General features: G+C 39.6%; 1 protein-coding gene across 6 annotated transcripts in view; it reads left to right on the forward strand.

Moving 5' to 3' along the window:
* Positions 1-24,469, forward strand: part of LOC132393219 (zinc finger and BTB domain-containing protein 20-like) — a 351,170-nt gene that overhangs the window by 264,002 nt on the left and 62,699 nt on the right. For all 6 annotated transcript variants that reach the window (XM_059968197.1, XM_059968199.1, XM_059968198.1 and 3 more), the window contains one exon: positions 12,678-12,761. The gene's annotated coding sequence lies outside the window, so the exon portion shown is untranslated. The remainder of the gene's footprint in view (positions 1-12,677; positions 12,762-24,469) is intronic.

Raw genomic sequence — 24,469 nt, forward strand, 5'->3', positions numbered from 1 at the left:
TTAAGGCTTCTTTCAGACAGCATGGCCGTATGGTGGGGATCTTCGAAGACAGATGTTTCTTTCTTGAGGTAGTGCCTCCTGTGGGTACTACCAGTGGTGGGGAAAGATGTGTCTGTGATGTGTTAGGCAGAGTCTAGTACTCCCTGTAACTTCATATTCTTCACATTCGAGCTGCCATACCAGAATAGGATGCAACCAATCAGGATACTTTAAGCAATACATCTGTTTAAGGGTATTGAATGACAAGCCAAACCTAAACAGGTAAAGATCCATGGTACTCTTTCATTCTGATTGCATCTATATGCATCCTTTTTGGCCTCCTGTGCTGATACAATTTTCAAGTGTTGGAGACGCCTCTACACTAGACTAGCCCTTTAATGTAGAGTGGTAAAAGGACCCTAGACTCTGGTCCCACTGTGCTTCAGCACATTCCTCAATGCATACTCTTGCTGTCTACAATGTGCCATTCAGCACCATTCCCTTACAGGTTCCATTATACTAGAAGAGCCCCAATTTGCAGGCAGACTAAAGAGCATCCTACACCTAATTGATGATCTTCAATCGGAGCTTGATTTGCACCTCTATTACACAGCTTCTTGGGATGAACCACTGAAAGGCACCTTGCTTTCTTCTCTGGACTACAAATACACAGTCTGCAAAGACGTGGGCAACAGTCTCATTCTTGTCACATCCATTCTGAGGGCAGCAGGCACTGGGAATGAGGTTCAGACCATACAGAAAAAATCTGACAGGATGGGCCCTTTCAACCACCAACCAAACAAAACTTGGTACATGTTGGTGAGTTCTGGTCATGAGGTGTGCTCACAAAACCACCCTACAAAATCTATCTTGTCTTTGTCCTACAGTGTCTGTATTGATACCATTTATTGAGAAGGAGCCCCTCTCACACGTTCCCAGGTTTGTTTAACCATCCTTGTTGAATAGTTGGACACAATAGAGGAGATGTAGTCGGCCAGGGTTGTAGTGGCATCAACACCAGACTTCCGGGCGAATGGTTCTGAGTTCAGATCCAGCCAGCCCTTTGCACACTTTCAGTCTGTGCTGGGTTGAGCATCGAGCTCACAACTCGGCTTTGTAAAAAAACAATCAAATGTTATTGAAACAACAGGAAAGTCACCCAATGCGCCACATGGCATGTAAAGGAACACCAACAGAGGGGATAGAAGTGGGATAGAGAATCAGGGTGTCATTTCACTGTACTTTTAAGATGCAATATCTCTTAAATATCTAATGAGTCAAATAAAACTTCCATATCAGTATGTACCCTTGGAGTTTGAGACCTCAAACGGTGTATTTTTTCAACTTGAACTTCTGTTTGTGATGATACTGTTAACAAGGAGATTGAACTATATCTGTCATTAAGACCCTGGGTTATGCAACACTTTTGATAACTCCATTACACAAAGGAAGTAAGCACTGTATTTTTTATATATATTTGTGACTGTGTTAATGTTCTATCACTTTGTACACTTGGTACTATACAAGATTGTACTGCATGGAAGTCTTGTAAAACAAGCATACTTCCAACTACTTTTCATTTGAACATTTTTTAAAAGAAATTTAAATAAGGTGACAGTTAATATTTGAATAGATATGTAAAAAGATTGCATTTATTCTTCTGCATTAATAGCTAATGCTGCAATAACTGGTGATGAATACACATTTGGCTCTGATCTGTTTGTTTCAATTAGCAAGTTCTTTTTTAACGATCCCTCCTGGAGCATTCCTCTTATTAGCGCTGTTTTTTAAATGTCAGCTCCGTGTGGTATTTTGCTAGATTCGTTTTTGTTTATTGGGGCTCACTACAGAGTACTATAACCCAGCGAGTTATTTAAGACAATGAAAATCCAGCATATAAGTCATATTGGTGTATAAGAGGCAATTCTGTTCTTGTAGCCAATGTTTTGGATAACGGGAAGAAAATAAATCATTAGTAGTGTGATTGGAGGTCTCCAGAAGTGTACCGACATAATATTCTAACAATAAAAGGCAAATATTAAAATACAGAGTTTTGAAGGGAAATTATTGCAAACTGCAGAAATGTCTGTCCCTTCATTTGATTTAGTGAATGTACAGCAGCATGCAAAAGTTTGGGCACCCTTGGTCAAAATTTCTGTTACTGTGAATAGTTAAGTGAGTAGAAGATGAACTGATCGCCAAAAATCATAAAGTTAAAGCTGAAGCATTCTTTTCAATATTTTAAGCAAGATTAGTGTATTATTTTTCTTTTGTACAATTTTAGAGTGAAAAAAAGGAAAGGAGCACCATGCAAAAGTTTGGGCACCCCAAGTGATTTGAGCTCTCAGATAACTTTTACCAAGTTAGTTAATTAAGGTCTGACATTAACGAGCTTGTTAGGGCTATGGTTTGTTCACAGTCATCGTTAGGAAAGGCCAGGTGATGCAAATTTCAAAGCTTTATAAATACCCTGACTCCTCAAACCCTTGTCCCAACAATCAGCAGCCATTGGCTCCTCTAAACAGTTGCCTAGCACTCTGAAAATTAAAATAAATGATGCCCACAAAGCAGGAGAGGGCAATAAAAAGATAGCAAAGCGTTTTCAGCAAGCCGCTTCCTCAGTTTGTAATGTAATTAAGAAATGGCAGCTAACAGGAATGGTGGAGGTCAAGTTAAGGTCTGGAAGACCAAGAAAACTTTCCAAGAGAACTGCTCGTTGGATTGCTTGAAAGGCACATCAAAACCCCCGTTTGACTGCAAAAGACCTTCAGAAAGATTTAGCAGACTTTGGAGTGGTGGTGCACTGTTCTACTGTGCAGCGACACATTGCACAAATATGACCTTCATGGAAGAGTCATCAGAAGAAAACCTTTCTTGCATCCTCACCACAAAGTTCATCCTCAGATGTTTGCAAAGGAACATCTAAACACGCCTGATGCATTTTTGGAAACAAGAACTGTGGACTGATGAAGTTAAAATGGAACTTTTTGGCCGCAATGAGAAAAGGTATGTTTGGAGAAAAAAGTGTACAGAATTTCATGAAAAGAACGCCTCTCCAACAGTTCAGCACATGGGTAGATCGATTATACTTAGGGCTTGTGTTGCAGCCAGTGGCACGGGGAACATTTCACTGGTAGAGGGAAGAATTAATTCAATTAAATACCAGCAAATTCTGGAAGCAAACATCACATCGTCTGTAAAAGAGCTGAAGATGAAAAGAAGATGGCTTCTACAACAGGATAATGATCCTAAACACACCTCAAAATCCACAATGGACTACCTCAAGAGGCGCCAGTGAAGGTTTTGCCTTGGCCCTCACAGTCCCCCGACCTAAGCATCATCAAAAATCTGTGGATAGACCTCAAAAGAGCAGTGCATGCAAGACAGCCCAAGAATCCAACAGAACTAGAAGCCTTTTGAAAGGAAGAAAGGGTGAAAATCCCCCAAACAAGAATTGAAAGATTCTTAGCTGGCTACAGAAAGTGTTTACAAGCTGTGATACTTGCCAAAGGGGGTGTTACTAAGTATCGACCATGCAGTGTGCCTGAACTTTTTCTTCGGGCCCTTTTCCTTTTTTTATTTTGAAACTGTAAAAGATGGAAATAAAAAAAGTATCTTGCTTAAAATATTAAAGAAATGTGTCATCTTTAACTTCATGCCTTTTAGAAATTAAGTCATCTTTTACTCGCTTAGCTATTCACAGTAACAGAAATTTTGACCAAGGGTGCCCGAGCTTTTGCATGCCAGGTTTTGCTAGAGAGTGAGAGGGTATTTTGTTATTTAAACTCCATTTTGTGAATCTGCACCATGCTTTTCTCTTTCCTCTCTGATTGAAGTTAAACATCTTTGAGAATGGCATTTAGATTTAGATATGTTTTTGTTCTGTCTTTTATGTTGTTCCATACGTTAAAGATTTTGATAATGGGTTGATCTGCTCACTCGCTCAAACACAGATATTCATATCGTTACTAACAAGGTAATGTTGTGAAGCAAACATCAATTGCAGTCAGTGATGAGTATCATTATTTCCTACTATTGAAAGAACTGCCACTTTCTCAGATATCTAGTCACTTTACAACCATTGGGTTATTTCTGAATTGTTTGTCTGGATTCTGAAAACTAAAAATAAAGAACTATAAAATAAATGACAAGTTAAACTGTTCTTTTAGAGGATTTGAGTGAGGTGGCATGTTGGCTGGGACACTGGGAGTACTCTGTGTTTTTCTTTAAACAGTGCTATGGGATTTTTTATTTAATGTTCCCAAAAGATGAGGCCACAGTTAAAATCATTTCAAAAAGCAGCACCCCTGACAATCCAGCACCCCCTCGATAATGCACTTCAGTGTCAGTGCTGATGATAGGTGTGCATTAATTCTGTAATATTTATTTCTTTCATATGAGATAAATGTTTTAGGAAGAATTCATTAATTTACCTCTGTGCTTTTTAAAGAAACAATATAACAAATAATTGTAAAGGGTCTTTTTTCTATAATATCCAGATAGATCAGTTCACCATATTTCATCAAGCAACTATTGTAACGGACAAGATTGAATGAGAGAATAAAATCTGAAGGCTGGTGATTATTTCTGGTTGAAACTTCAACTGAAAAATAGCATATATATTTTACTGTGTTCTCCAAATGCAGAGATGAGGTTCTGAGATTAAAAAAATGTCTGTTTTTTTGTTGATTTTTAAAATGTTTGCATCCATTGGCTGAAATGGTTTATTATTGCTGCCTTGAGACTCTAAATTGTACTTTTTGCAAAAAATGCATTAGTATCTACTTTGCTAGTCTATGTTATGTTACGTATCCCGTAACTGGATAACTTACCAGCAAAGATAGAGAGGTCTGTTGAAGTCTGTTGTCACTATTTTCAAACGTTTTATTCATAAAGGGACACAAAAGTAGGGTTAATACATACATTCAGATAGTGCACATTGTCAACACTCAATCTAAAGCGCGGGTATATTAATCATCACCATTAAGAAGTGAGCTCTGCTGGTGTCTAGGGGTTAATAGATTGTCCGTTGGAAACATAAAAGTCACTCTGAAACTCTGCGGGCCTCAGCCCTTTGAAAATCGCTGCGTTTTGCATGGGGCGACCGAGAGAGAGAGATTGGGGGGGGAGAAGAGAAAGAACTTGCCGAGTCTTGATGAATCTTCCGTGAAATTGGGGAAACGTTGGTTCCCTCTCCCTGATGTTAGTTAAAAGCGGTTTCCTGTGATTCCAGCCACAAATTCCAATCCCGGAATCTAACGCACATGGCTTCCTTCAGAATGGCATCCCGCTGCTGCGGGATCGCTCTCTCGTGTCTTCTGGGTGCGTCTGAGGGGCTGTCCCCCTGAGACTCTCCTTTATACTTCCTCACGGGGTCGCAAGTGTCAGTCAGGTTGGGATGATGCAATCTCTCTCTCAACCAGCCCACCTTGCCCGAGGGCTTTTCACGTGGTCTCCATGAGACAATAGTTGCTGGCATCTTATTCTGTATCCCTGGTGGGACGTGCAATTTTTCACGTTTCTCTCTCTCTCACTTCCTGGGTCTACTGACCCCCCCCCCCACCTCAACGGGTGCTCTAGCGATTCTCACAAAGGAGGGGGCTGGGATCATAACAGTTACCATGAAGAGGTTAGGACAGAAATGATTAAAAATGTATCATGATCCCTGGAAGTGAAGTTGTATTTCCTGGGAACTACCTTTAGATGTAAACAGATATTTAGAATAATACTTTTGACTCCTTTGTATAGTTGCATAGAATTGATTCAAGTTAAACATATTGGTAATATTCTGTCAAATGTGGCAACTTCTTTAAGAGCTAAGTTAATGGGATAAAACAAGTTAAAACTAAACAATGGCAAGTTGATACAATGAGTCTCCACTTATCTATTTCTGGGAATCAATTCAGTCTTTCATTTTTATGATTAATCCCATCCTTTGGGGACTGGCACAGCATATTGGTGCACATTTGGTTGGTTTGATTGTTATTTGAATTACTTTTCAATATTTAAGCGCATTAAGTTTGCAAAATACATTATTCAGTTCTTTTTCTTTGTCACTTCCTCGATACATTACATTGAAAGATAAACAATGCATCCTTAATCATGTTAATTATAATTGATATGAAGCAAATGTGCTGAAACTTTGAAAATCATTAGCATAGGTAAGTCCATGGGGCTGGACAGAATTTATCCCATGTTATGGAAAGTGAGGGAAGAGATTGCTGTGATGTTGGAAATGATCTTTGCATCCTCACTGGCCACAGGAGGAGTACCAGATGATTGGAGAGTGGCAAATGTTATTTCTTGGCTCAAGAAAAGGAGTCTGTCTAACCATGGGAATTATAGACCAGTGTGTCCTACTTCCATACTGGTCAAATTATTGGAGAAAGTTCTTAGAGGCAGGACTTCCAAGCATTTGGAGAAACTTAGTCTGATTAGGGATATTCAAACATAGCTTTGTGAGGGACAAGTCATGCCTCACAAGCCTGATTGAATTCTTTGAGGATGTGACAAAGCACATTGATGAAGATAAAGCATTGGATATGGATTTGATTAAGGTGTTTGGTATACTCATTCTGAATGTATACTCATTCAGAAAGTCAGGAGGCATGGAATCTAAGGCAACCTGGCTGTGTGGTTACAGAATTGGCTTGCCCACAGAAGGCAGAGGGTGGTAGTAGATGGAGCGTATTCTGTCTGGAGGTCAGAATTTGTTCTGAGAACCTGTTTTTGTGATTTTTTTAAGTGACTTGGATGATTAATTCATCTAGTAAGTTTGCAAATGACACTGAAGTTGGTGAAGGTTGCAATGCGTCATTGACAGGGTGCAGAGCTGGGCTAAGAAATGGCAGATGGAGTTCAAAGAACATTTATAATCAATGTCTACATTATGCATCTTTGAGATTTGTCTCCTTACAGGCAGCCACAAAACAAAGAAACCCAAAATAACCCATAAAAGACCGCCAAACATCTAATGTGCAAAGTGATTTAAAAAAATTATGTAAATAATAAAAGTAAGCAACTAACATTTAAAATGAAACTGAGTCCTCAGACGTGCAGGCCACAGCCTTAGCCTCAGTTCAGCATATAGCAGAGTAAACATTGTGGAGCCCATAGACATGAAGGCCAGAGCAGACCCACAGCTTCAGCCTCTGTGCAGCATACAGTGGAGCAAACATTACTGATCAGTGAGCAGAACCGGCCCAATCTTCACCTCTGGTCCCAACCCCATTCTTTTCAATCCATCTGGCCTGGTATTTAAATTGTCCAAACATTAGGTCATTCCTTGCTCTAAGACCTGGGCCCTGTCGCATCGATATGCTCTGGGCCTGTACCGTGCCACCATATTTTGGCCTGTACCCGACCTTTCTAAATAGGCCCAGTGCTTAGATCAGTCAAACCTCACTCTTGGTTTAGTTGGATAGGCCTAGCATCTGCTTCTCCTCCACTCTGACTTCGCTGCACTCACCTTGAATATGCCTCGAGCTCGCCTCAACTTTGTCTTGAATATGCCTTGACCTCACCTCAACTTTGCTTTGAATATGCCTGTGCCTCACCCCAACTTGACCTCACACTTGCACACTTCGATCTCAACTCAGCCTTGACTTTGCTAGCCTCTCCATTGTTTGTGGTGATCGCTTACCACAATTTTTTACAGGGGTGTTATTATTAATGTATTTAGTTGAATTCCTTGTTTTGTTAACCACCAATAAGTATTTGCTTGCCTTCAACAATGCCATCTTAAACTGGAAGCCAGAGAAGTGTAAGATGATTCACTGGAGGATTGAATATGAAGACAGAATAGAAGGTTAATGGCAGAGTTCTTGGCCATGTGAAGTGACAGAGAGATCTTGGGGTCCATGTCCATAGATCCCTCAAAGTTGCTGCACAAGTTAATAGGGTTGGCCTTCATTAGTTGAGAGTTTGAGTTCAAGAGCTGCAAGGCATTATTCCAGCTCTATAAAACCCTGGTTAGGCCACAGTTGAACCTTGTGTTCAGTTCTGATCACCTCATTATAGAAAGGGTAGGGAAGCTTTAGAGAGGTATAGAGGTGATTAAACAGGATGATGCCTGGACTTAGGGAATGTCTTATGAGGATAGGTTGAGCGAGGTAGGAGTTTTCTGTTTGGGGCAAAGGAGAAGATGTGACATGATAGAGGTGTGCAAGATGATAAGAGGTATGGATTGAGTGGATAACCAGGGCATAAATGACTAATATGAAGGGCATTAGTTTAATTGGTTTGCAGGAAAGTACGAGGGCTGATTGATAAGTTCATGGCCTAAGTTAGAAGGAGTCAATTTTAGAAAACCTAACACATTTATTTTTCAATATAGTCCCTTCCTACTTTTACACACTTAGTCCAGCGGTTGTGAAGCATACGGATCCTTCTTTGTAGAAGTCAGTGTCATTAGCACCTGTATGTTATCTTTGTTTTATCACTCACAGCAGGGGTAATTGATAAGTTTGAGGCCTAAGGTAGAATGAGATGAGTTATACAGCTCTCGTTATATGCACATGCAGTTCAACTCTGAGTGATTATGCAGAAGGTTTGAAGTTAATAACTCATCTCTTTCCATCTTAGGCCATGAACTTATCAATCACCCCTGCTGTGGACCACTTTTAGAGGTCCAAGATGCTGACTTCTACAAAGAAGGGATCCGTATGCTCCACGACTGCTGGACTAAGTGTGTAAATGTAGGAGGGGACTATGTTGAAAAATAAATGTGCTAGGTTTTCTAAAATTGACACCTTCTACCTTAGGCCACAAACTTATCAATCACTCCTCATATAGCAGGGACGTTAGGGATGATTTTTTACACAGAGTGCTGAGTATGGGGAGCAACCTGCCCTGGCAGGCACAGATATATTAGAGATATTTAAGAAACTCCTGGATAGGCACGTGGATGATGCAATAATGGAGGTTGATGGAGGAGGGAAGGGCTAGGTTACTTTTAGGAGGTTCAAAGGTTGGCTGGCACAACATTGTGAACTGAAGGGCCTGTACTGTGGTGTTCTCAGTTCTAAGCTTCTTAAAGTCTTAGAATATAGGCAACTGGATCCAGGAACTTAGCAGCTTTCAGTTTTGTTAATAACTTTTATTTTACTCATGCTAATGTCTTTAATACTGAGATTTCCAAAGTATTTTTATTTTTGTAGCACAAAGCAAACAAATAAAAATTCCATTCTGAATTCCTAACATAGATATGCAAAAGGAATCAAAGTCATCAGTGGAATCATAAAAATCGATAAAGAAAATGACCCAATGTACTTTGTAACTGTTAGTGTTGTTGTCGATGTAATGTATAGAAATGACCTAATTGACAAAAAACACAGCAATAGTTCCATTAATCGTTATACGGTTTACAAAGCCAGCAAACTTGAATTGTGTTGTTAATGTGCCTCCTATGTTCTGCCATAATAGGGAAGTGAAACATGTAAACTCCTTTATTCCCATGAGTTGTTTTTCCTAAAACTGAAAATATTTTAGCAGTTATTTAAGGGTGTAAAATATAACTCATACTATTATGTGTACATCACGCTTTAGTTGTTATTACCTTTTTAAGTTGCATTGTACATGTTATAATATTTGAGTTGGATGCATGCCTGGCACAAAAATATTTTTAAACTTTACATTAACTTATTAAGAAATAAAGAAAGCAAATACTAAGGAAATTCTTTCTTTCAAAGTCATAGAGTTGTACAGCATATAAACAGGCCACTTGGCCCAAGACAGCTGTGTCAGCCAGTGAACATTAATCCCATACCCCAGCACTTGCAAAATGAGCTTCTCTTGTCTAGGCGATTCAAGTGCTCATCAAGGTACTCCTTAAGTGCTCTCAGTGAATCACCTCAACAATCTCTTGGTACCTCTCAATTTCTTAAATTTCTTCCCCTGAACCACGATCTATGTCCTTTAGTTTTACCTACTTCTAATATGGGAAAAGTTCCTTACCACCATCTAGGAAATGCATACTTCTCGCTGCTCTCATCAGGAAGGAGGTTTTGGAGCCTCAAGACCCACACCACCAGGTTCAAGACAGTTGTTATCTCTCACCCTTCAGTCTCTTGAATCAGAGAGGATAACTTAACTTACCCAAACACTGTACTGATCCCACAACCTATGGACTCACTTTTAAGGATTCTACAACTCCTGTTCTCAATATTCATTGCTTATTATTATTTTGTTTTGTTTCTTCTTTGTAATTTACTGTATGTGGGTTTTCATTGATTCTATTGTGTTTCTTTGTATTTCCTGTGAATGCCCATAAGAAAATTATTCTCAGGGTAGTATATTGTATGTATTTTGGCAATAAATTTACTTCAAACTTTGAACTTTTTACTGTTCATCCTATCTATACCCCTCAATTTTATATACCTCAACCATGTCCCCTCCCAACCCCTTCCACTTCATGGGGAACAGACAATGCTTACCTAATCCTTCCTCAGAATTGAACGGTTCCAGGAAACATCCTGATGAATCTCCTCCACAGCCTCTCCAGTAATATCACAGAACTGTACACAGCACTCCAGCTAGGGTCTGACTGAAGTTTTATAAAGTTGGAGCACAACCTCTCGACTTCTGTATTTGATGCCAGCATCTCATAACTGCCTTAACATTTTCAATGTTTTTTAATTTCAATTTTCCCATTCTGCTTTAATTTGATATTATTTTAACTTATTAGTGCCCTAGCTAAATTGGAGCCTTGCTATTAGTACTTCAGATTAAGGAGGTATAAAATTCATTAGAAGTAAATCTAAATAGAAGGTGATAAGAGTAGGCTGTTAGTAGTCTGCTTAAATAAGTAGTTCATCATTATTGCAGCTGTCCAAATACAGGTTTTCCTTGAACCATGAGCTTTTCTGAAAGCCAACATCCCAATAAACAATGAACTTTTGAGTGCTTTCCTTATCAAATTTAATAGAAAATCTGAATTCCTGAAAACAATTGTAAAGGAACTGCAAACAAGAGAAAATCTGCAGATGCTGGAAATCCAAGCAACACACACAAAAGGCTGGAGGAACTCATCAGGCCAGGCAGCATCTATGTAAAAAAATACAGTTGACGTTTTGGGCCAAAACCCTTTGGCAAGTCTGGAGACTTTTTTCTCCAGTCCTGCTGAAGGGTTTTGGCCCAAAATGTTGACCGTACTTTTTTTCCATAGATGCTGCCTTGCCTGCTGAATTCCTCCAGCATTTTGTATGTGATATCAAGAAAATGCAGTTGATTTAACTCCTTGTTTTTTTTAAACTAAGCAGCTAAATTCTTTGGCAATTATATTTGCTATACATTTGACACTAACCACTGTAAACAATGGTGGCATGTGAATAGATAATGGAATGAACCTTACTAGTTGAAAATTCATTAAGAATTCATTGGAATTACCCAGATGCACAGCTGAACCTAGTCCCACTGAGTGACCGATTACATCACATCTGCCAAGGTATATTTCCCTACCAGTCATTATTAGGGCCTTCCATTCTAATAAGGATTCTTGGCCTTTGCAGATTAAGGTACAAAATGCAAGGTAATAAATGTCCTTTTTACCTTTCATGTTAGTGTAATTTTTTTAATAATTCAGTGTCAGAGGTATTTTTGAAAACTTCTGGAATCCTTGAAAGTTTTGATAGAAGCCAGAACCTTGCTCTTTGCCTTCCCTTCTGTCAAAGCCTACAGGTCTTCTGCAGTTAATGGTGTCCTTCCATTCCTGTGAACTGTTCATAACTCTAATAGTTCACAAGGTGAAAACATAACCACAAAACAAGACCACACAAGGCAAAAGTGCCTGTACCAACCATCAAATCTACTCTGCTTGTCTCCAAAACACTGGCTCGCATATATGGTCTGTACACAAGCCAAGTATTGGGGTGGACATTTATTTAGAGTGTTCTGGGGCATACTGCTGAGGCCTCATTGCTGCTATGCTCTTGGTGTAAAGGTGTAGTGGGCCAACAAAATCTAACCTCTGCTTCCAGCCTTAGTGATTCAAGGCCCTGAATAACAGGCCTGGCCCAGCCAGATCAAGCCTATCAGAAGAGTCAGAGTCTAATGTGAATTTCAGACGTCATATTATCAGGAATGAGTGTATTCATTCTCTGGAAGATTGTTTTGATCTCTTCATCATAAACTTTCTATAATAAATCTGTTGGATGCACTCCATTATGATGGGCACACTCTATCAGATATCAAGATCTCATCAGTCTGTCTTACTTGTGACTCTTGCCTCCATGTAAGACTCGAAGAAAATTCACTGTCAGTTAGGGATGGGTAGTAAATTATACGTTAACAATGGCCAAATCCCATGAATATAACTCTTCAACAGCATATGACCAGTTTTCACTGTCATTGGATCTAAATCCTGGAAATAACCAAACTGATGAGAACATTTTTTAACACTGTGATTGCAGCATTTCAAGAAGGGACCATTTTTTCCAGAGATAATTCAGGATTGACATTTAATATGGTATCTGCCTATGATATTCATAAGCAGCTAATGCATATAACTTAACAAATCCCATTAAATGTGAACAGAATGTGCATGCTTAACAGACTTGATCATTTATAGGAAATAATTACTGTGGACTTTGAATTCTGGCGAGAACATTGTTTTTTTGTTTCTTCCTCAGTGATAGTGTAATATACAATAAAAGTAAATAATTGAATTATATGCATATTAACATACTGTTCTCTTTCCTCAGTGTACAGCAGTACAAGTGCCCGGTGTTATTTATGAGATTGGACTGCCATGTGTAAAGGATAAAGTTCATCGCGGACTATTTGCTGTAAGTTACTCTGTTGCATTTTAGAAATTGATTTAAAAGAGTACTCTGTGACGTGGTTAGGCTAGTTTTATCAAATGTGTGCAAAAGTAAATGAAAGAAGGTAACCTTGGACGTATGTTTTTTTTTAGAGAGAATAGATAGAGAAATGCTGATCCCTCCAGTAACAGAATCAACATTCAGAGAAATAAGTACTAGAGTTTAAATTATTGATAAAGGGGGAAATTTGCCAAGATCTGGAATACTAAAGGAAATGTCTAAAATCTCTTTGAAAAGTGTTACAGTAGAACTCTTAATCCAGCATGCCTGGGACTTGATGATGCAAGACTAGCTTGTTTTCGGGGAGTAGTATAGAGGGCAATGGTCTGAGTACTGATCTATGAGACTAGGCAAATTGATTGTCATGGTCTAGATGGGCAATGGCTGTTTCTGTGCTGTGGTGTTCTATAATTCTATTGGATGTTATTTTTAATTAATAGTCTAGTGCACCTTTTATTCAAGAACATAATAAATGCTGCAGTGAACTTAAAGTTTAAAGTGAGTGCAGCAAACAGGACCCGGATGAGTTTCAAGGGCGCTTGGGAAATGGGATCCCAGGGAGTGCAGGAAGTAGGGCACAGTTCCCGAGTGCTCAATATGAAGAATTTGTAATTGTAGATTAAAATCAGAGCAATGAAACTAAATATGTCTTCTGTTTCAGACTGAGAACCTGAATAGCCACCTTTTGTGCTTTGACTTTCCATGACACTTTTTTTACACAATACCAAAAGCATCATTAGCAAAAGCAAGGGCATAGCAAAGCCCTAGTTCATTTAAATCTGCCTTACTCAATTAGTTTTCTGCATAAAATGAGAATGTTTCATTAGTTGTACAAGATTATATATAGCAGGGATATTCTATAAATTATAGATGTACCAAAAATAATCAGAGCAAATTTTTATTAAACCAATGCATTCCAAAGGAGTAATGTAGAGTAATGGAGCACTACAGCAGAGAAACAGGCCTTTCAGCCCATCTTGCTGTGCCAAATTGTTACTCTGCCTAGTCCCATCGACCCATACTTGGACTATAGCACCCCCACGCCCCCACACCCCGGTCATCCATGCACTTACCCAAACTCCTCTTTGAGTGTTGTAATGCAATTCACATCCACCATTTCTGCTGGCTCCACATACACACCATATTCTCCCTCAGGTTCTCTTTAATATTTTACTTATCAGCAGTCTGAATGATAATGATAACTGGACTGGCAAATTTGAGGATGACACCAAAATTGGGGGTGCAGTTGATTGGGAGGAAGGGTATCAAAGCTTGCAGTGGGATCTGGACTAGCTGGAAAAATGGGCTACAAAAGGCAGATGGAATTTAATGCAGGCAAGACACTTTGGAAGGACAAACCAGGGCAGGACTTGTAAGGTGAGTGGTAGGACACTGAGGAGTGCAGTGAACCAGAGGGTTCTGAGAATATAGATTTATAATTCCTTGAATGTGACATTGCAAGTAGATACAGTTGTAAAGAGAGCTTTTGGCACATTTACCTCCATAGATCAAAGTATTGAGTACAGGAGTTGGGATGTATAAAACATTGGTGAGGCCTAATTTGCAGTATTGTATGCAGTTCTGGTCACCTACCTACAGGAAAGATATCGATTATATTGGAAGAGAGCAGAGAAAATTTACAAGGATGTTGCCAGGACTTGAAAAGCTAAGTTATAGGGAAAGATTAAATAGATTAGTACTTTATTCCCTAGAACATAGAAGAATGAGGGGTTATTTGATAGAGGTGTACAAAATTATGAGGGGTATAGATAGGGTAAATGCAAGCAGGCTTTTTCCTCTGAGGTTGGGTGAGACTAGAACTAGAAGTTATGGGTTAAGGGGGGAACTTCATACAGAGAGTGGTGAGAATGTGGAACGAGCTACCAGCGGAAGTGGTGGATGCAGGTTTGATAGCAACATTTATGAGAAATTTAGTTTGATAGGAGGAATATGGAGGGCTATGGTGCACATACGGGTCAATGGGACAAGGCAGTTGAATATTTTGACATAGAGTAGATGGGCCAAAGGGCCAGTTTCTGTGCTGTACTGTTCTATGACTAATTCTGTTGTTATCTGAACATTTGTTTCTCTTATAACAAATGTAATTGCTTTAGAGTTTATTCCATTTCTAGTTTATAAGTACAGAAAATGCTGGAAATAGCTGACAGCATCTGTCAAAAGAGAAAAGTAAGCAACACTATAGATCAGAATGTGTATTTGAACATTTCAAACTTTTGATGCATTTGAACAGGGCTATATTCTTCCGAGCCTCTGAGTGTGGTTTCTACGTACTCCGCTTTTCTAGGCCAGATGTAAAAGGCTAACATTACTGGCCTCAAGTGGTAAGGTGAAGTCCAGTTTGTGAATAGCCCCCAGGTGACTGGTGCAGAGGCCCTGTAACATCTCTTAAGTATAACTGGGGGTAGTCTGTCATTTTCTTTGGCTGTCAAAGGATTTAAACTTTTTAAATGTCTGCAATTAAGCTTGCAGTCAACAAGGCCTGCAATTTTCAACTATATTTGAATGGTGATTTTTCTCAGGGTTATAATGGAGAATCCTACCAAGACTGCATCCCATCATTGATAATGTGTAGTTACAGAGACTCTTCATCTGTTGTTCAGTTATTTGGTCTTTTGCATTGAAAGGCACGTTATAGCAGGTAGAGACTGGCTGAAACATAAACTGCTCAAGATCAAAACAGCCAGTTTTAGCCAGCAGTATCCATGTCCAATAATACTGTTTCTCCAAAGGTGATGCAAATGTGAATGTTTCCAACATTATCTGATACAATTTCAAATTTCCACCATTAATTTTAAATGTATCCAGTTGATAATCTCAAAAAAATTATAGAGTTAAGTCTTCTAAAAGTTTCTCATCATTTTGTTTTTGATTTATATGTAAATCATGGAGCATTAATTCTTTGATTTCTTTTGTCTACATTATCTACAGCAGTTGAGTCAGAGAGATCGAGGAAGCTATCTTTTGCTTTGGCACAAAGCTTCAGGAGAGTAGTTGGAACTGTTATTTCGCTGAAATTATTTCTTTGTTCCTTGCAGAATTCCTTTAAGGATTAAAGCACTGCATTTTGATATCACTGTACTCAAGCAAGTAAAATGTTGGACAAATCATATATTGATGTAACCCTCCCCCTGGATCAGGAAGGCTTTAAAGCTCTCCTCACTGGGCAACAGACTTAACAAGATCCTTTCCGCCTGCATCCTCTTTCTCCATCTGGCAGAACTGTTTCTCACCCTCAACCATTCCCCTTTTGGCTCCTTCTATTTTTTCCAATCCCAAGGTATGGCCATGGGTCCCAGCTATGCCTGTCTTTTCATCGGCTACATAGTACAGTCCGAGTTCCAAGCCTACACTGGTAATGTACTCCATCTGTTTATGCACTACATTGATGCTGCTTCCTGCACCCATGCCATTAGTTTCATCAATTTTACCTCCAACTTCCACCCTGCCCTCAAATTTGCTTGGTCAATTTATGACACCTTTCTTGTTCTCTCTGTCTCCATTGGTGAGGAGATTGCTATCAACTGATTATCTTTTACAAACATACTGACTCTCACAGCTACCTTGACTCACCCTCTTCCCACCCTGACACTTGGAAGAAAGCTATATTCTTTTCTCATTTTTTCTGTCTCTAAAGCTTCTGTCCTCAGGATGAGGCTTTCATTTGAGAACATCTGAGATGTCCTCCATTTTTTACATATCTGTCCTCACCCCATCCTTCTACCACCATAATAGAGATAGATTTCCCCTTGTCCTGACATACCACACCTCTCTACTTGGCCCCTGTATCCAGCACATTATTCTCCATAACTTGTGGATTCTACCACTACACACATCTTTTCCTCCCATCCCCTCTTAACTTTCTATAGAAGTAACTCTCTATGTGACTCCCTTGTCCATTTATCCCTCCCCACTGATCTCTTTCATGTACTTATTCCTGCAAGTGTGCCAAGTGCTACGTCTCCTCTCTCACCACCATTCAGGGCCCAAAACAGTACTTCCAGGAAGTCCGTCCTTTCTTATATGATGTGAAATAGGCTTTTTTTGTGACAGCATTACAGTACAAAAGATAAAATTACTATAAATTACAAAATAAATAAATAATGCAAGCAATGAATAACAAGATAGTGCTTCTGTGTTAATGGACTATTGAGAAATATGATGGCAGTGGGGAAGAAGCTGTTTCTGAATCATTGAGTTTGGGGCTAGAGGCTCCTGTGCCCTCCTCCCTGATGGTAATAATGAGAGAACAGCTTGTACAAGATTGTGAGATCCTTTAGTGATGAACACCACTTCCTTGAGAAACAACCACCTGAAGATGTCCTTGAAGATGGGGATCATTGTGCCCATGATGGCACTAGCTCTGTTTACAATTCTGTACAGCTTTGTGATCCAATAATTTTTGACTTCTGTCTTACTTTTGTGATGGTTGATTACATTTTTGTTTATCAGCTGGTTGCTATAAAAAGTTAAATATGCTAAATCTCTTGTCAAGTGGGTCTTTGGTCTTAATGCAGGTCGATGGGTTTTGGTAGAATTAACAGTTCAGCACCGACCGGATGGGTTGAGTTTCTGTATCCATTGTAGTTGTAGTGTACTATATATTTACAACATTGTACGTATTTCACAGTGCCGTCTATTCAAAACCTTCACTCAATCTTGACCTGAAATTGAGAAGGTGATGATCTGTTTATTTGAAAACCTGAAGGCTTCACACACGATCTTCTATACCAGTAGGAAAGAATAAATATCCTGTTTCAGCTGCCTGAATAGTGTTTTAGTATTCAGGATTCAGCAATATCTTTCCAGTGTTTATAACAAAAGTCAATATCTGTTCTTAAGATAGTCAACTATGATTGAAACCATTCTTCAAAGTTTGATCTGGTAGTTTTTTGCAACATGTTATCTGTAGCTTTACCTTTCAAACCTTGCACCTTTTGCATTTGAGTGGTTGTTAGTGAATTAAGGGACCATTCCACACAATAAGGCACAAATAGGAATCAGTAAGAGTGGCAAAGTGAAGTCGTAGATGGGGAGAGGGGTTTATAGCGAGTAAGTCAAATACCCAGTGACCTTCACACAGGACTCATTGCCCTAGAATCAGCTCAATGCTAATATTTGTAAATCTCAAAAAATCCTGCAAGTGCAACCCACTTAGCCTTGGGTTTCAAGGTGTGGCTTATTGTTAACTCCTTTTTTCATATCCATTTAATCTCCTCAAACAAATATTTATCTCATTCATGTTAATTGCCTAGTTGTGTGCACCCTCTGGTCAGAATTTTCATTCTTATATTTTATTTGTTTATTTCAGGGACATTGGCATCACTGACTAAGATATATTTATTAACCCTCCCCAATTGTCCCTGAATAGAACATCCTTCTGGTACAGATGCATCCTCATTTCCATGAATCTGAAGTCACATAAAGCCTATAGCAGTTAAGGATGGCAAATTTCCTTCCCTGAATGACACAGTAGGACCAAATGAGTTTTTGAAGCAATCCAGTAGTTTCATGAGCATCATTGCTAATGATGAGACTTGTGGTTATATTTGAGATCACTAACTAAATTTAACTTCTACGGTACCCATAGTGGAATTTAAATTTGGGGTTTTGGATTATTTTTGTAGAACATTGGGTTGCTTAACCATTGTATCACAACTTTCTTGACTTTTGTTTTCTTCATTGGGTCCCATAACTCCTACTGCAGACTCTTCAGAAAATGTTGTTCTCTCCAGCCCATCCCATTTGTACCCCACTCCTATTTCTAAAATCTGTATCATCCTTGATACCTATTCCCTGTCTTTAACTTGCCCTGTTGTTCGTCACCTGTTTCCCAACTCCAAGTCCAGACTGTCGCTGACATTTTCTCAAATTATGACTTCTCTGTGTGCACTTGAATTAGCATCGAAGACAAAGCAAGTTGGAGTAGGTGGTGGCTGAGTAGTCCTTTTGCATTAGGAAATGATCCCTTGAGTTGCTAGCAGCAGAATATTCATGAGATGTATTCAGTCAGACAGTCTGTGGTCTGGGACCCTACCTGCTCTTGGCTTGTAAAGCAGTGAGGATGACTTGTGATGGATTATTATGACAGGTCATCACGAATAGTTCAGTTATTCGTATCACCTATTCAGTGTATTTTGTTCTCTTTGTTCAGTAACATGTTCTGAGCTTAGTTGTACAGTAATTTCAAAAATCCTTTCTAAATTACAGGTTAATATAATTCTGTTGCTATATTTAGTTTCTTTTAATAATGCACAAATATAGATAATACACTTTAATGAGCTGCTTATTAAAAGGAGCACAAAACAGCCTCTGTACAGCTCACAGCAGAAGCTTTACCTGGAAGATGAAATAATAGTTCAAAATTCTTTTCTGTAAATGTCCACAAATATTTCAACCATAAAATTAGCTTAATTTTCATGTTTAGTAAAGAATTAAGATATACAGTGCCTTGAAAAGTTATTCAGCCCCCAACCCTTTGTTCACATAAATAAGTATTACAACCAGAGATTTTAATTAATTTAACTGGGAATTTTTATGTGTGGATTGCATACTCATTTTAATCCACGGTTGACCTGAAATAACAGGAAAAATTGTAAAGCATGAAAAACCAAAAAATCAAAAACTAAAATGTCAGCAGTTCAAAAGTATTCATTCCCCTTTGCTCAGTACTTCATTGAATCACCTCTCGCAGCTATTACAGCCAGTGGTCTTGTTGGATAAGTCTATACCAGCTTTGCACAACATGATGGAGTAAGATTTGCCCATGCCTCCTTGCAAAATTGTACAAACTATGCTGGGTTAGTTGGGGTGTAGCAGTAGACAGCAATCTTGAGGTCTTGCCAGAGATGTTTGGGTTAAAATCAAGACTGGGCCACTCAAGGACATCAACTTTCTTCATTTGAAGTCGCTCCATGGTTGTTCTGGCAGTTTGCTTTGAGTTTTGCTGGCAGTTTCATATTTTTTCCACTTTTGTTGTCCTGCTGAAAGACAAATCCCTTCCCCACCTTAAACCTTTGGGTAGAGACCAAGATCTCTCTGTATTTATTAGCATTTATCTTCCCATCAATTCTGACCAGATTGCAGTGGCTGATACTACTTCAACCATACTTTACAGTAGCAATTGTGTTACCTGGCTGATGTGCAGTATTAGATTTACACCACATGTGCCACTTTGTGTTAAGGCCAAAAAGTTGTACTTTACTCTCATCCAACCACAAGACCTTAGACCATAAGACATAGAAGCAGAATTAGGCCACCTGGCCCATCGAGTCTGCTCTGTCATTCAATCATCGCTGATCTTTTATTTTTCTCCTCCTCAATCCCAGTTCTCAACCTTCTCCCCATAACCTTTGATGCCATATCCAATCAAGAAAATATCAATCTCTGCCTTAAATACACCCAATGACCTAGCCTCCACAGCTGCATATGGCAACAAATTCCACAAATTCACCACCCTTTGGCTAAAGAAATTCCTCCGCCTCTCTGTTTCTTCCATATCTTTACAGTATCTTCTAAGTGATTCTTTGCAAAGCATAATTGGGCAAGAATATACTTTTTTTTAGCCAGGGCTTCTTCCTAACCATTCTTCCATAAATACCCTGCTTTGTGCAAGCCCTCAGAGATTGTGGAACTATGAACCGTTGCAGCCACTGTTGGCATCACAGGAGCCTTTCTTACAAGTTCTTCTCCAATGACTAAGTTTAGAGGGGTGGCCTGACCTAGGTTGTGTGGCTATGGTTACATATTTTTTCCACTTTTCATGGTGGATTGCACTGAGTTCCGAGGTATGTTCCGTACCTTTGAGATGGCCTTGTGCCCTTCACCAGATTTGTGCTTCTCTATTATCATTTCCTTGTCTTTTGTTTAATGATCTTTTGCCTGTCGAAAGTCTACCATACTGATGGATCTTGCAAAAAGAAGAGATATTTATTCTTATGAATACATTGAAAACAAGTGATCCTCCAATTTTCTACATCAACAAATTAGGTGAGTTGGTAAGGAAGTATATTGCACCTGAGAAAAGTTAACATAGTAATTACAAAGGGGAATGAATTCATATTCAGCCTTGCAATTTTGGTTTTAATGTTTAGTAAGTTGTTGACAGGTTGGGGCTGAACATTTTTTCAAAACACTGTAGTACCATTCTCAGGGCACTATTTTAAATTTTTTCACTTCAAAGCATTATAAAAGTTGAAATCTTAGTTTTTAAGGCAACACGAGTGAATCTGCAGATGTTGGAAATAAATAAAAACACAAAATGCTGTCTGGCCTGCTGAGTTCTGCCAGCAGCATTTTGTGTTTTTCTTAGTTTTTAATCTTGATTTTAAATGGTAGCCCCATGTCCCACTGCTGAATGGTGAGTTCATGTGGTACTGTATCCTCAATTAACTGGACCTTACTTTCCATTTGGTATTTTTATCATGGGGTGGAAAGGGGAGAGATCTGTTGTTGTTTTAACACTAAACTCTCTGCAGGTATATTTCAGGCTCTTGTCACATTTATTTAAAAGATTTCAAAGAGTTCCAGTTCTCTTGAGAGAAAAAAATTCTAGCTCAAATAAATGACACCTTTTTTAAAAAAAACAGTATTAGACTTGTAACCCCCTGGGTCACCTCAGGATCACTCAGCTCGTTCTCGTCTAGGGGGAGCAGCCTTCGGCCCCGCCAAACTGGGTAATCAGCTGGTGTGGATGCTGTGTGATGTCCCCGCCTCGCCCAAAAACAGACAGTACACCATAAGCGATTAAATGAGTACAATTTATAAAGGTTACTATAACTAAGTGATTAATAATGATACAGTATATATGAAGAGAAAAAATAATGAAAAGGCACCAAACTTATCAAAGTCCAAACCTCTTTGTGCACAATCGTTGGAGCTCAATTACTGAAGTCTTCTGGCCACCATTTGATCCCCTCCGAACTCCTCGAATCACAGCTCAGGACTCTCCGAGTGGTCAACCAAGCACATCTTGCTTCATCCCCCCTCCTCGGAGTACCTCCTGGCCTCGGACCCCCGCTTGGGGTCCGTTCCTTGCCCAGCTTACAGCATTGCGTCCTCTCTCTCAACCCCCTCGCGCCGATCTGCCCAAAAGCCCGTCAGCAAAAGCTTACAGACTCAGAAGAAAGAACATTAATCCCCATTTGGTTTACAAAGGAATACAATTCTCATTATCAGTAAATTTTAACCCAAACAAGCTTCCAGCACTCTCTCGCAACAAAGAAACATTCCTGCTTTTAACAAAACAAAGAAGCCCTTTCCCAACAGTAACAAAGAAAACAGAAGAAACCCCTTTTACAGACTCTTTAACAAAATAAAACATACTCTCTCCATCTACCCTGTAAAATTTCTTCAGGATTTTGTATTTCAATTAAGCCATCTCTTACTCTTCTAAACTCCAACTGGTACAAACCTATTCCACCCAATTTTCCCTCATGAGACATCAGATTCAGATTATTAGTCTCAAACTTTCTCTGCAATGTACCCAATACATAAACATCCTCCTATGCACAGCACAATAGCATAATGGTTGACAGTATACTTTACCATACTAGTGACCTGGGTTCAATTCCCACCACCGTCTGTAAGGAGTTTCTCCATTCTTCCCGTGACTGTGTGGGTTTCCTTCGGGTGCTTCGGTTACCTCCCACAGTCCAAAGATGTACCGGTTGGTAGGTTAATTGGTCTTCTAAATTTTCCTGTGACTACGCTAGGGTTAAGCGTTTAATTAGAGTAAAGGGTATTATGAGGCTATCGGGCAGGAACTTGGAAGATTAAATTGGGAACAGATGTTCTCAGGGAAAAGTATGGAAGAAATGTGGGAAATGTTCAGGGGATATTTGTGTGGAGTTCTGAATAGGTACGTTCCAATGAGACAGGGAAGTTATGGTAGGCTACAAGAACCGTGGTGTACAAAGGCTGTAGGAAATCTAGTCAAGCAGAGAAGAAAAGCTTACAAAAAGTTCAGAGTGTTAGGGAATGTTAAGAGATCTAGAAGATTATAAGGCTTAACAGGAAGGAGCTTAAAAGAGAAATTAGGAGAGCAAGAAGGGGTCATGAGAAGGCCTTGGCAGGCAGGATTAAGGAAAACCCCAAGGCATTCTACAAGTATGTGAAGAGCAAGAGGATAAGACATGAAAGAATAGGACCTATCAAGTGTGACAGTGGGAAAGTGTGTATGGAACCAGAGGAAATAGCAGAGATAATTAATGAATACTTTACTTCAGTATTCACTATGGAAAAGGATCTTGGTGATTATAGTGCTGACTTGCAACAGACTGAAAAGCTTGAACATGTAGATGTTAAGAAAGAAGATGTGCTGGAGCTTTTGGAAAGCATCAAAGTCGCCGGGACTGGATGAGATGTACCCCAGGCTACTGTGGGAAGCGAGGGAGGAGATTGCTGAGCCTCTGGCAATGGAAGGTTGCAGATGTTGTTCCTTTATTCAAGAAAGAGAGTAGAGATAGCCCAAGAAATTATAGGCCAGTGAGTCATACTTAAGTGGTATATTAATGGAGAAGATCCTGAGAGGCAGGATTTATGAACATTTGGAGAGGCATAATATGATTAGGAATAGGCAGTGTGACTTTGTCAAAGGCAGGTTGTGCCTTACGAGCTTGATTGAATGTTTTGAGGATGTGACTAAACACATTGATGAAGGTAGAGCAGAAGACATTGTGTATATGGACTTCAGTAAGGCATTTGATAAGGTACCCCATGCAAGGCTTATTGAGAAAGTAAGGAGACATGGGATCCAAGGGGACGTTGCTTTGTGGATCCAGAACTGGCTTGTCCACAGAAGGCAAAGAATGGTTGTAGACGGGTCATATTCTGCATAGAAGTCGGTGACCAGTGGTGTGCCTCAGGGATCTGTTCTGGGACCCTTACTCTTTGTGATTTTTATAAAAGACCTGGATGAGAAAGTGGAGGGATGGTTTAGTAAGTTTGCTGATGACACAAAGGTTGCAGGTGTTGTGGATAGCGTGGAGGGCTGTCAGAGGTTGCGACAGGACATTGATAGGATGCAAAACTGGGTGAGAAGTGGCAAGTGGAGTTCAACCCAGATAAGTGTGAGCTGGTTCATTTTGGTAGGTCAAATATGATGGCTGGACATAGTATTAATGGTAAGACTCTTGGCAGTGTGGAGCATCAGAGGGATCTCAGGGTCCGAGTCCATAGGACACTCAAAGCTGCTGCACAGGTGGGCTCTGTGGTTAAGAAGGCATATGGTGTACTGGTCTTCATTAATCGTGGAATTGAATTTAGGAGCAGAGAGGTAATGTTGCAGCTATATAGGACCCTGGTCAGACCCCACTTGGAGTACTGTGCTCAGTTCTGGTCGCCTCACTATAGGAAGGATGTGGAAGCCATAGAAAGGGTGCAGAGGAGATTTACAAGGATGTTGCCTGGGTTGGGGAGCATGCCTTATGAAAACAGGTTGAGTGAACTTGACCTTTTCTCCTTGGAGCAACAGAGGATGAGAGGTAACCTGATAGAGGTGTATAAAATAATGAGAGGCATTGATCATGTGGATAGTCAGAGGCTTTTTCCCAGGGCTGAAATGGTTGCCACAAGAAGACACAGGTTTAAGGTGCTGGAGAGTAGAGACAGAGGAGATGTCAGGGGTAAGTTTTTTTACTCAGAGAGTGGTGAGT

The sequence above is a fragment of the Hypanus sabinus genome, chromosome 4, assembly GCF_030144855.1.
Source record: "Hypanus sabinus isolate sHypSab1 chromosome 4, sHypSab1.hap1, whole genome shotgun sequence".
Taxonomy (NCBI): Eukaryota; Metazoa; Chordata; class Chondrichthyes; order Myliobatiformes; family Dasyatidae; genus Hypanus; species Hypanus sabinus.